Genomic DNA, 13,328 nt, shown 5'->3' on the forward strand with positions numbered 1-13,328 from the left:
CACAGCCAAAACCATCAGAGTACTTATACTTAATAATTTTTTAAGATAAACTGAAGGCTGAAAAGGAATCCCATACTGTTCCCAAAATCAGGTGCCACATTAGCAGATAGGAAATGTTCCTCTGTAGGAACATTTGTTCTTTCAAAATTCATTCTCAATACAGTTATCCCTTAGCTCACTTTATTTTACTATTTCTTCCCCCTTTCTGTAAATGGATTGAGGCTGATTTTAGGCTTGTAGGCTGTCCAGGAATCCCTCATTTATTAAAGTTATTAGAACTCATATGAAATCCTGGTGTATTTAACAACAGTGGGACTCTCCTAGTGCATTCAGAGTAAAAGTTTATTACAACTCAGATACTTCTGGTGGATAATGCATCCTGCTCTGTGCTGAGATCAATTGAGAACTATTTTCCTGGTGGCAGCTTCATCACTTCAGGAAAATTTGAAAAAGACAGAAACAGAAAAGGATGATCTTATAAATGTGGATCTATGTCAGGACTAATTTTTTTTTTTTTTTTAATTAGCTCACAATTTTTTTCCCAAATAAAGAGTAATGAAGTAGTCCTACTTTCTCTTAGTTTTTGGAACAAAAAATTCCAAGAAAAGGTCTCAATGTCTCTGTCCCTAAGAGCTTCCATTTTAATTTACAGGAATTGAGAATGAAAGAGAGGGATCAATTCTTTTTCTTTCCAGTAAAAATTTGTAATTTCCATTTGCTAATTGAATGATCCAAGTGTCTCTAGCAGTGGATGCTGAGGTACACCTGAGCTGGTTTTTTGTCTCTATATTAGAGTAGGCATTGGTATTTACAGCTAACGCAGTGATACCACAGTGGGAGAATGAACAGCCTTCCACAGGTCAAAGCTGGGCCAGGAGCAAACCCCAGATTTCCACATGTCCCATGCACGTGTTAGTTGTAACACGATCACTTTATAATACCTAAAATTAATTACTTTAACTCCACTTTCTAACACAAACAGAGCCATCAGCCCCTGTTCCTATGGCTTTGTTGCAAGATATTGTATCTGACTTTTCAAGAATTTACCCTACAATACAAAAATAAAGCAAGTGGGCAGAACTATAGTGATCACTGAATGCTCAGTGCAATCTTTTTCTTTTTCTGTTCATTTGGAAGCAACATCCATCTGGCACAGCAAATGACACAGTACTCTTATGGTGTCTTACTCTTTCCTTTTCAGATTACTACTCTGACTTCCAAATGAAAAAGCCATTTTTCAACCAGGAAATAATATCAGCAGGCTAAATACTTCACATTGGGGTGCCTGTCCTACTAATTCTGTACTTTGCCAGTATCATCTCCTCTGTGGCTGACTGTTATTTCACAGCAATACAAAAAAAAAACCAAAACAAACACCAAACCCAAAACCAAACCCAAACACTCAGGGAGACATCTCTGTGGTACATGTCCATGTTCAGTTTCTATCATTGTTTATAACATGCAATTCAAGTTCAAGTGGGGTTTTGCAACCAGACGGAAATCTTGGAGCTAGAAATGAACTCTCCATAACCCAGGACCTTTCTGCCTCTCATTTTCTCACTCTTTCTTTTTCTCTCCAGTGAACCCAAAGCCAGATAACACTTTCCTGCTGTGAATTTTTTAAAGTCACCCAACAGCTCTGGCAAATGAGAGCTGTCATAGTTTTTGGATGAAAAAATCATCTGCAGCTCACACAGATCTATGAGCTGATAGGAGTTAATTGACAGCTTGCAGGATTTCGTCTCCAGGCAGAGTTAGAGAGAATGAGAGCCCTGTGGGTTTCATTTGGGCAGAGATAAAGCAGGTTTTTATTCAGTGCTCATGGAGAGAGCATAATTAACCTTTTAGAAGTTTTAAGAATGATCAAATTGTTATTCATTTTTGCAAATGAGAAAAGTGAGCTTCTTTCTCTGCCAGGAAAATACCAGTGCAGATTTCAAGGTCACTTGATGATTTCCTTTGACTGAAAAGATGGAAGTTGGACAAAAAAAAAAAGGAAAATGAAAAGACTGAGAAATGGCATTATAAAATCATGCATCATTCAGGATGTGAAATGAACAAATGTCCTTTTCTAACATAATATACTTTAGCTAACATTTACTGCATGTTCATATTAACCTTCTGGATTCTGCATATGATGAAGGTTTCCCTTGTTATTGTAAATAAGAAGCTTGGTGCTAGCAGCTGTCTTTTATGTTGCCCCTATAGCTTTTAAAAAATATTTTCTTACAGAGGAAGATGGGCCATTATACAAGGTCAGTGGCTTGGTTTTCAGGATATGTAACATATTTTCAAGTGCTGTAAATTTCTAGAATGGTAATATGAGTAGAGAATAGGAGAATTAAAACCCTGCGAATTATAAATGAATATATAATAAAATCTTTTAACAATAATATGTTCATATATAAAGGTAATAGTTGAGAGTTATGGTGCCCTAAACATTCTTTGATGGAAAAATAAAACTCTCAGATTTTTGTTAATTGCCCACTTTTATGAAACCTGAACTAATATAACCACGCTTTAGTTTCTGTCTGACAGAGTTTCAATTTTCTAGAGCTGCTGGACGCAAGATGTCTTGCAAAATTATGTTTTCCTTGTATTATTTATTGCTAATTTTTAGGAGAATAAGAAGAGTACAAAAATAGGTCCAGACTCTTGTGTTCCATAGAAGCAACATGGCAGTCTCTAATAAGAAACCATGGAAAAGAATATCAGCAAACCTATTCTTCTAATATGCTATACTAATAAAACTATACCAATGCTATACTAATAAAACTATTATTCTTATGATGCTATACTAATTGCAGTCTTGTAGAATATCCTTTTTTTGTCCAACCCTCCATGGTGACATTATCTCTGCTTTTTCTGCCATTCCCAGATTTCTCCCTGCCTTCCCCTCGATTCCCAGAATTTTCAGACCTGAGATCCACACAATGTGATAAAAGCCATTAGAACACCTCACATACCTTTTCTGATCTGGTGGTATTTAAAAACCTTCAGCAACTCAGGTTACAGAAGTTTTTCTACTGTGATGAATCTGCTAACTACCAGTTGTGAGAGTCTCTCCTGATATATGCTCCCATCCCCTATACTGTAGCTGTTTGCTGTAGGATGTGCTCTCTGTCACTCTTATGTTTTATTCCTGTATGTGAGTGCCAAAATAGTGGACACTCTTCTTGCATTCTTTTCATAAAAACCTTGTAAATAAGTTTACTTAAAGAAATCAGCTTAGGGAGTGAGGATACCCATACTTTGCAATGACACTTGAAATAGTTCTTTTTTTTAACTCACAAAGATTATCTTATCCTTTTTTGCTGAGAGTAAACCTTTATTGTTATGGTATGTTAGGAAAAGATGGTTTTGGCTTCCTAAAAGTCACATGAGAGGACAAGGTGTTCTTTGTGTAATTTATGTTTATGTTATCTGTCCTTAATAATGTGGTGGGTTTTTTCTTTTCTAAATGCTTTTGTGCTTTTGATTTAGGCAGGCTGGAAGATAAATTGATACCTTTGGTAAGAGTAAAAAAAAGTGCTGAGACTGAGACTGTCTTGAGCCATCTCTTTATTGTTAAAATATACTGAAATATGGCAGGATAAATAAGTCATAAATAGTTGTCTCTTGTTTTTTGTGGCATGTTCATTGCTGTACTATTGACTTTATTAACAAAGAATGCAGAGGGTTAGGCTATGAAAACCTTTTTTTTTCAAGTTTTGTTCTCCAAAATTCCTGGCATGATGAATTCACCCAAGGCAATGCAAAAACTTGCACACTTACCTGTAAATATCTGTGTTTTTCATTCCCGTCCTACTGATGTGCCAGAGCACCCTGTGAGTACAAATCATAATACTCAACCAAGACAGACATGAGTAGTTTTCAGTCTGAGTGCCAGTGGGTCCATATGAAGAGAATACTTCTGGCAACACTCAAGGAGGCTTCCCAGCTAAGTCCTTTTATTGCCAGACTCAGATCTTGGATTTTAAGTAGGAAGACTTGGCAGTAGTAAGACTTCCAGACAATTAAATGTTCAACTTTACATTTTGGACTAAAATGCACAGTTTTAAAAAATGTGTCTGTCATATCAGTTTCAAAAAACTAATAATGAGCTAGCTTATATCTTCAAACTTGCAGCAGGCCTTTTAGGTTTTTCATATTGTAAAAGCTTATTTAGTTTTTACAATATGAAAATTATAGACATGGTGACATTTAAACCTTTGCTTTTCATAGCATTTCACACTTACACCATTTTAAAAGACAGCTATTAACATTTACAAAAATCTTTCAGAAACCAAATGTTCTAACATGCAGAATTCCAATTATACTGTGTAAGAGGGTTATCGACTATTCTTCTACAAGAATACTTTGAAGTACTTGGTATTAAACCCAAAGCTTAAATGTCAGTTGCACGTAGACAATAAATTAAGGTTTATAAAAGCATGTAAGATTTATTTAATATTACAATTTTGACCTTTAGACTGTCTTAACCATAGATTGCTTAAGTTTTCCTCCCTCTTGCCTTCCTTCTTTATCTGGATAATCTTGCTTGAATATTAAACAAAGGTTGTGATGCCAGTTATGCAAAGTAATATAAAGCCTTCATAGCAGTAGTGCTTTCCTCCAACTGCTGTAACACAGCCACATAAGCCATGTTTTGTTCTTCAGCTAAGATGTTTTTCTGAATTGCTCGGGGAGTTCAATGAGCAGCACTTCCAAAGCTGTCAAGACACAGCTGTTTAATTTTCAGTTTCTCATTGCAAACATCCAAAACTTTCAATTAAATGCAAGCTATAAATACAAATGCAGGCTTAACTCATGTGTTCTAGCAGAAGACACCGAGAGGAAGACAGGCAAAGTCAAAAGAGGGGTTGCAGCAGCAGGATGACAAGAGGAGCTCACTGTTGGAAGGAAAAGCAGTGCTGGCAGAAGACAGGTCTAAGTGAGTGCTGTTTTGAAACACATTTGGGCTCACAGCAAACAATAGGCTACCCTGCAAAGGTAGGGGATGAATCAACAGGTTTAGTTTTTGTTTATTTTTTTTGTTTGGTTTTTGTGCTAGCTTCACACTAAGGACTGTCCCTCCACCCAGACAAAGAAGTTCCTTTGTCAAAGGCCAAGTATCCAAACCATTTTTGGCATCTCTCAGATCAGTGGTATTGTTGATTAGTTAGGGCCAGAAAAGTCAGGAAAACAATCAGGGAAGGAAATATTTGTTGAACAATCTACAAATAATCTTCTCCACCACTTAATACTGGGGAAGTGTGTACTAAAAGCAATATACTGAGGAATGACCACAGAAATAGACGTGGAAATTAGAAACTCAGTTTAATGATGATTTTTATTTTTTGCAGAGCAACACAGACAGTGCAAAGGTGACTTCATACAAAATACATGCCACGCTTTCTGGTGAAGGAAACAGAGGAAGCAAATGTAGAAAACTGCATTGAAGCTCTAGTCTAGATAAAATTCTGCTATAAGCTGAGCTGTGAGACCTAAATGACTGAAAGGGCACACAAAGTGCCAGCACAGAGTCACCACCTGGGAGCTTTCCCTAGACACTTTTCTTCAGATGTCTCAACTACAGAGATAAGGTTAAAATGTTGAGATTGGCTGGACAAAGATCAGAAATTAAATTCAACTCCATGTTCATTTCATTTTATCCAGACTGTAGTTTAAAGATCCAAAGAGGTCATAGTTATTTTCTGAAAATTGAAGAAAGTTCTCAGAGATCAAAATGTTCACTATGTCACAGCATGCTTCTTTCTCTGAAGTTGAGAGGTAAATGGGAATACTACATTTTACAACTTCACCTGACACCAGCTTAACATTTCAACTTGACCAAAGTCACAACATTGTTTCTTCTACCTCACATCGAAAGCAGGGATTTGGGAACAACTTATTTGGGTTTCTGTCATGGTTTAACCCCAGCCAACACCAAGCCCTAGTCAGCCTCTCACTCACTTCCCCACCAGCAGGATCAGGGAGAGAATGGGAAGGGTAAAAGCTAGAAAACACATGGGCTGATATAGAGACAGAGAATAATAGGGAAAGCAAAATCCATGGACACAAGCAAAGCAAAACAAGGAATTCATTCCCTGCTCCCCACAGGCAGGCAGGTGTTCATCCATCTCCAGGACAGCAGAGCCCCATCAAGTGTAATGCTTACTTGGATGGACAAATACCATGACTCCAAACCTTCCCCCCTTTCTCTTTCTTCCCCTCAGCCTTATGTCCTGAACATGACCTTACATGGTCTGGAAATCCCTTTGGTCAGTTGGGGTCACCTATCCCAGCTGTATCTCCTCCCAAGTTCCTCACCAGCATGCAAGAACAAACAGCAGAAAAGGCCTTGGATCTGTGTAAGCCCTGCTGAGCAATAACAAAAACATCTCTGTACTATCAACCCTGTGTTCAGCACAAATCTAAAATACAGCTCCATACCAGCCTCTGTGAAGGAAACTAGCAGCGTCCCAGCCAATCCCAGCACAATTCTTTTAGTTTCCCTGCACATAAGCATTGGAATAACTAAGCAGAACAAGATAATGCTGTTAAAAGACAGAGTATTTTTCCTCCAATACAGGTGGCAGATTGAAAGTTAGTTTGTTTTTTTCAGATAGAAAGACTTGTTGATGATGACATAGCTGATTTCCTTCCTCAACCCCAACACGCAACAAAAATCTAATTCTCAGCTGTAACTCACGCATTTCAAAGAGAATGATTTTGCATCCCTGAAAATCACATACCAAATCCCCTTTTTCCAACACTTACTGTGATACCACTTGTCTTCTCAAAATGTGTCTTTTTTTCACCTTTTTTCTCCACTGTGGTGATTATTCAAGAGAAGGTATTTCTAGGCAGCTCAGGCATCACAGGACAGGGTTACCTTCTCCCACAATCTTTTCTTGCCCCACACATGTCTTTGCTTTAATTTGCCTGCTGATGTTCATTCTGTCTTTCAACAGGCTGCATTCTCCAAAAGAGCCACTTCCATTTCCTCTCTGCCATCCTCAGTTATGTTGTTCTGCTACCAGATGAACAAATAGCCATTGTGGCAAGACAAGTATCAAGTCACTGCAGAGATTTAGGCACAAATGAAGATTTTCTAAAGATGTTTCTTATGATTTTCTTATGATGTTGTGCTCAGGCATCTGTCCCTCATTGTTCTTATCTGTCTTAATGCCTTAACATAAGATGTAGAAGCCCTGCTATGCAAATTTTTATAACTTAAAATGCAGCATTCCTAATGCTATGTTGAGGAAAATTGCGAGTCAGATCATGAAAATAATTTGAACAAAATGGTTCTCTTAAATTCCATGAAGGATAATTTCATCTGTCTGGCACTAAAATTGGCAGCAATTATTTGCAGAATCAAGGTCCCCGAGAAAACTAATCTCAGAACAATATATTGGGCAACTTTTCCCAGAACAGTGTAGCACCCAGCAGAGAGGCAATATTAGGGAGCTGCAGGAGAGAAGAGAAAGTGAAAAGGTTTGTTTTATTGATTGCAGAAAAGAGAAGCCTTCAGTCATATACCAAATCAATCAACCACTCTATTTTGGTTTAGTACACTTGTCATTCACTACATCTAGTGCCGCCTCTAATTGTTTGCAGTATGATGAGATTTGCACACTTTTTGGGAATTTTCAGAAGATTAAGTCTGGAGACTTAACAGTTAAATCTTTTTTATCTTTAGGATGGTTTGTTTTGCTTTGTTTTGTTTTTATTTCCTCTCCTCCACTCCTCCCCTCCTCCCCTCACCCCAACCCCCATCCTCAGCCAGTACTATGTGAAGGGGGTGAGGGCACTCAATCAACTTTATTGAGCCACAGCAGTTTCCATACCTCTCAAGTGTCTGAATTTTATTGGAAAGTCCTCCACTTACAGAAATGTGAATTATGGGCTATGCAGTGTTTTCATGTTCTGTTCCATTTTTTGCACTGTGGCCACTGATATTGTAAGGAGATGTCACTGAAGGCCTAAGAAATGCATTCAAGTTCCTATTAGTTAAATTCATTGTGTTGAATCAAATACTGTACAAATTCTTCCTGCCACCTAGAACAGATATTGATTTAATGAAGAAGAGGAAAGTAAACAGGGAAAAAAATTAACTAATCCATTTCAACTCACATCTCCAGCATCACCACTTCCATGCCCAGAATTTCTTTATTTATATTGGGCTGGTAATGACTTTATAATACACTCAAGAATGATAGAAATAGAAGGCTAAATACATTAAACTGGGATTTAGATACATTTCAGTATAGATTTAGGGAATAATTAATGCTACTGAGCATAATGGAACTAAGGAACTTGGTATAATTTGGAGGGTCTTGGTATAATTTGACATGTGTGGTTATTTACATGCATTTTTTGTCTTTCTCTCATTTACCCTGGTATGCTTAACTGCACACTGAGCTAAAAAAATAAGTGAAAGAAACTATTTGCATCTGGGACATAATAACTTTCCATTCACTATGCGGTGCATTGTTGAACATTAAAGGATGGCTCTGTTTCCTGGATGCTAATGAGGATATTGTTTGATTTAAATCCACTACAGTTAGAGATCCTTACTATTACCATGTGCTTTAGACTTTTCTCGTATAATTCCTAGGACTGTAAATCACCAAAACCAGGCACTAGAACACCTGTACATTACTGATTGTAAATGTAGGCTGTAAATTGAGCTGTAATTCAGAAATACTTTTTTGGCAAAATTTGATAGGATTTTCTTGCAGAAGAGGTTAAGCAGATAGAATGAAGGCAGAATGGAGAAAGTTGCTTCAGCCGAAGGCAATTTGTGTAAACGGAAGATTCCCTTCATTAATGCAGTACATAATGAGCAGGACATGCCAGGTAGCCGGTGGTTTTTTTGGTTGTTAGAGTCATATTTTCTTATCCTGTACATGTGAATTGCACCTGCTGTGCAGGTGCAATTGAGGTGGTTGTATATAGGAATAAAATAACCACTTGAGCAATTGTGCTCACATTTTTCATACAGACTTTGGCTTTGTGTCTTTGAACCTCTAAACCACCTGCGGTCTGTGCGGACTGCTCCTTCCATCATCTGCTTTGATCAGATAAAAAGTGAAACTGTGGCAAAACCATATGTAGCAATTTTTAGCTAATATTTGGAACATTAATGAATACTGTCTGTCCACAATGTCAGGTTCAGCGCACTGAAATGAAGAATGCTGCACCAGAAGAAACGATGAGGTAAATGCAAATGTGCATTTGTCAGAGCAAATGTGACCTGCCCTCCATCCTGTCCCTGGGGCCCTCTGTGAGCCACAACCTGAGTGAACTTCATGTGCAGGCTTCTGTCACCACAGTGGGACTGCTTTTAGGAGAGGGGGCTACCCAGTACACAACGAGGCAAATAATCCCTCCAGGAGAGTCCAAAGAGAACCTGGTGTGAAGGGCATGCAAAGCCAGCCGTGCACTCATGCCTCTGGTGTCAAAAGGACATGGAAATGAACCTGGACATGAAATATGAAGCGGAGGAGCTGCAGAAGGTGTGGGCAGGAGAGTGTGATGGAAAGCTGAAGGCCATAAGGAATCAAGGTCATGCAGGAGAAGAAGCAGTGGTGCTCCCACGAAGATGGTCAGGATATGTTAAGAATAAAGGGATGAGGGAAGTATAGAGGGTAAGAGACCATGTGGCTGAGCAAGAGGCTTTGAGAGAATTAATACAGAGAAGCGTTATAGTAAATGGAGAGGGGAAAAAAAAAATCACAAAATAAAAAAGAGGAAGAAATTTTCCTCCAGGACATCGGACAGGAGCAGAATAATGCTCTTCCCCATAGCTGCTGCATGGGACCACACTCTTGTGTAGCTTCCATATGAATATAAAGGTTTCCATATAAAGGTTTCCTGTTAGTTAATCGGTGATGGTGGTGTGTGTGAAATTAAAAAAAAAAAAAAAGACAGTGAAATTTTCACTGAGCGGGCACCTGCTGTAGCAGCTGAGCTAGGACTAGGCAGGCTTATGGTTGTTACAAGGGTTTTCAGTGTGCTTAATTTGGAATTATGCCAGGCACTGACCATGGAGCCCCATGTTCTTAGAATAAACAAAGGGATTCTAATTATTATGAATGACTGGAAGATCAGGTTTCTATCCAACAGAAATGATACTGCAATGGCAGGTCTAAGACGAGAAAAGCTGAAATTTTTTTTCCAAAGAAGCTATACGGTTTCTTTAACTCTTCTTGTCCTCTGTGTTAAAATACAAAAGTATTTTAGGGAGAAGTAAAAAAGTAGATAAAAACTTAACTTTCAGTAATCAAATCAAAATCACAACATACAATCTCCTGCTTGTCTGTCTTCATTTTAATGTAGTTTATCTAAAAATGCCATACTTTGTATGTATGGGAAACTGGAATGAGTTCATCTAAGTGTTTTTTAAGTGCAATGTAATTCTCGGCTGCAAAAGACCAACAGAAAATTGGACACAGTACACAAACAAGATTTTTAATTTTTTTTCGTTCTGCGTAACCACCCACTTTCAGAACTGGAAACTGCATAAACAAGATAGAGTGCAGTGAAAATCACTTAACTTCAGATTTGTGCATTCTTCTTTGGAAGCAGCTTTTTCAGCTTATGTTTGTATTTATAGACCCACCACTGGGCCAGACCCTTTAGTGAGCTGTAACTGAGAGCAGATTCAAGAGTAACATCAAGTACTTTTAAAAACTGCAACCCAGCAACCAAAAGTGTTTGATCTTTTATTGGCAGAGTGTGGCTGTTGTAAAAATAAATGAAATACAGTAACCAGTCAATGCCAAGTAACTGTAGATGAATCCAACCTAAACTGGGTTCGGATAATTCTTGGAGTATGATCTGCATTACCATCGGCTTTGGTTCAGACAAACACATGTTCATATGCATACGTTCATTAGTTCATGATATTTTTAATTTTTGTCCTTTTTTTCAAAAGGATCCTTTTCATTTTTAACAGACACACTGGTATTCTTGTACTGGCAGTCTTTTTCACAAAGAGATTATTTCTGGAAGAGTCTTCCATTTTACGTGCAAGCAAATAAATAGTATGTAATAACATGCACATATGCCTCTTTTCTAACTGAAAGAATATATTTTCTAAAAGATCTTTTCTAAAAAAGTTCTAGTTAGATACATGTCAGAATATACTGCAACAAGATACTTTAGACTATGCAAAATACTGGACTGGAGCTACATTTAGTCATGGCATGACAAATCCACTTAAGAGTCCCCTGAGACAGCCTGGTGGGCTAGAATAACAGCTCCATTATTCGGAGTTTCATGTCTATCACCCTACTTATTAGCATAGTTTTGAGGTAAAACAATGGTGTTAGTTTTCTCTGGGCATCATCCTACTTATTCATTATCAAATTACTTTACATTGTTTGTTTAGACTGATATCATCTAGTTCAAATGTACCAGGTCCTAAAAATGCAATTTCCCCAGTAACAAGATAATTTTCAGTGAATTGATATAGTGTCTACCTTCAGCATGGAACTAGAGTCACCTTAGGAACAGGTTTTTAAAGTGGTTTTTCAAGAATGAAGTACCAAGCTGGATGAATGGGGAGCGGTGGAAAGTCTTTCAGTTGTTCCAATGAATTTTGAATGAAAACTAAGGTCTTGTTTTTTTGAAAGTACTTAAACATGTGGGTTTATCTGCCCACTTACAATAAAAGCATTTAAGAGCATAGGCCAGTGGATTTTGTTTCATGTTTAGAGGCCAAGTAGACTAATGAATGCTTTCCTGATCAAATATTCAATATCAACGAAAATATCCAGGACTAAAGAAACAACAAACAATGAGGTCTCTGTCTAGGCTTTTGTTTGTACTACGTTATAACAGAGGAATACTTTCCCATGTCTAAGAGAGCACTTTTCTTCCAAGATACTGCTTACTCTCTTCACATTTATTCAGACCTTCAGCACTTGATAGAAGTATTCCAGCATCCTGCTTGCCACTCCTTAGCTCTCAAGATACAACTCCTTTCACCAATTAAGGAAATCAGGATTTTTTCTGTAATACCTTCAAGAGTTGCTCCATCTATCCACTCACATGGTCCTGTATAAGGAAGTTATAAAACCCTCTCCACTTGCTCAACCAAGAATTATTAACCTTATGGATTTATCAGCCCCAAGTTTTATTTTGCAGTAACTTCAAATTTCCTGGTAGCCATTTTCATGCTGTGAGACCTGATGGAGATGTGCATACATGCCTAGCTGAGTGGTAGCATTGGATAAACACAGGCAGAAAGAAATTACTGAGCTCTTAAAATACAAAATGTAGGCAGTGCTCATTTTCCAGGTAAATATCTATAAAGTACACACATGCCTCTCTAGGACGTGTGTTATTTTGACCCTTTTCCATAAGCAGCTTACAGTTTCTGGGAGTGGTGCTTGCTTCTCCAAAGACTGGAATGACAGAAGCTGAAGACAGAAAATTTTCTTGCTTGATTGAGCCATCACTGCTCTTTCTTGCTCCTCTGGTTTTTTTTGTTTTGTTTTGTTTTGTTTTGTTTTTTTTTTGGTTGGTTTTTTTTTTTTTTTTGCCTGTGTCCACCAACAAATAGCTTAGGAAAAGTCTGAGCTGAGCTAATTCAATTCATCCCTGTGTTCAAATTGAAGTAAAGCTGAGCAGCATTTGATAGTGTTCCCATGGCTTCTCTGAGAAGCAACAAACAGGGGGAAATTGCAGATCAGAACAAAGCTCCTGTCAGCTGTCATTTCCCACTGGTATATTTTACTGTAATTATTACTTTTTGAAAACCAGCATACCTTGTAAATTACAAGGTTATTTAAGTTCTGAAGATGTACTACATTCCTGCTATGAAGTTTTTGAAGAAATTATTTCTTTTTATGTGTTTATTACAAAGCTGAAGTCTACCAGAGAAAAGCTATACTACGTTTTAAAGTGATGGGTGTGAAATGCATCTCAGATTCTCTCTTTGGCACAATGTTTTTGAACATATATCCACTTATATGAGTATATATATATGTATATGCATATGTATATGTACTCTATAGCACCAAACTAATATTTTTATAGTATGGATTGCGTGACACATAGGATATGTGATGATGAATCTATTTAACATTCAGGCTTGCCAGAAGTACAAATTTGATATGTTACACTTCTCTAACCTTATGTTCTCAGGACAACACTATGCCTTTTTAGCACTGACTAGGAAATCAGATTGAATATGTCTGGGGATACAGTTTCACATCGTGCATAATCCTGGCTCTGCCACTGATGAAAATCAATGAGGGTGAAGCATTGATCTCCTTGCAGAGTACAAATGCAGTTTGCACTGAAACACACTGCTGGGGATTTTGTTATTC

The sequence above is a fragment of the Haemorhous mexicanus genome, chromosome Z (assembly GCF_027477595.1).
Source record: "Haemorhous mexicanus isolate bHaeMex1 chromosome Z, bHaeMex1.pri, whole genome shotgun sequence".
NCBI classification, from domain to species: domain Eukaryota; kingdom Metazoa; phylum Chordata; class Aves; order Passeriformes; family Fringillidae; genus Haemorhous; species Haemorhous mexicanus.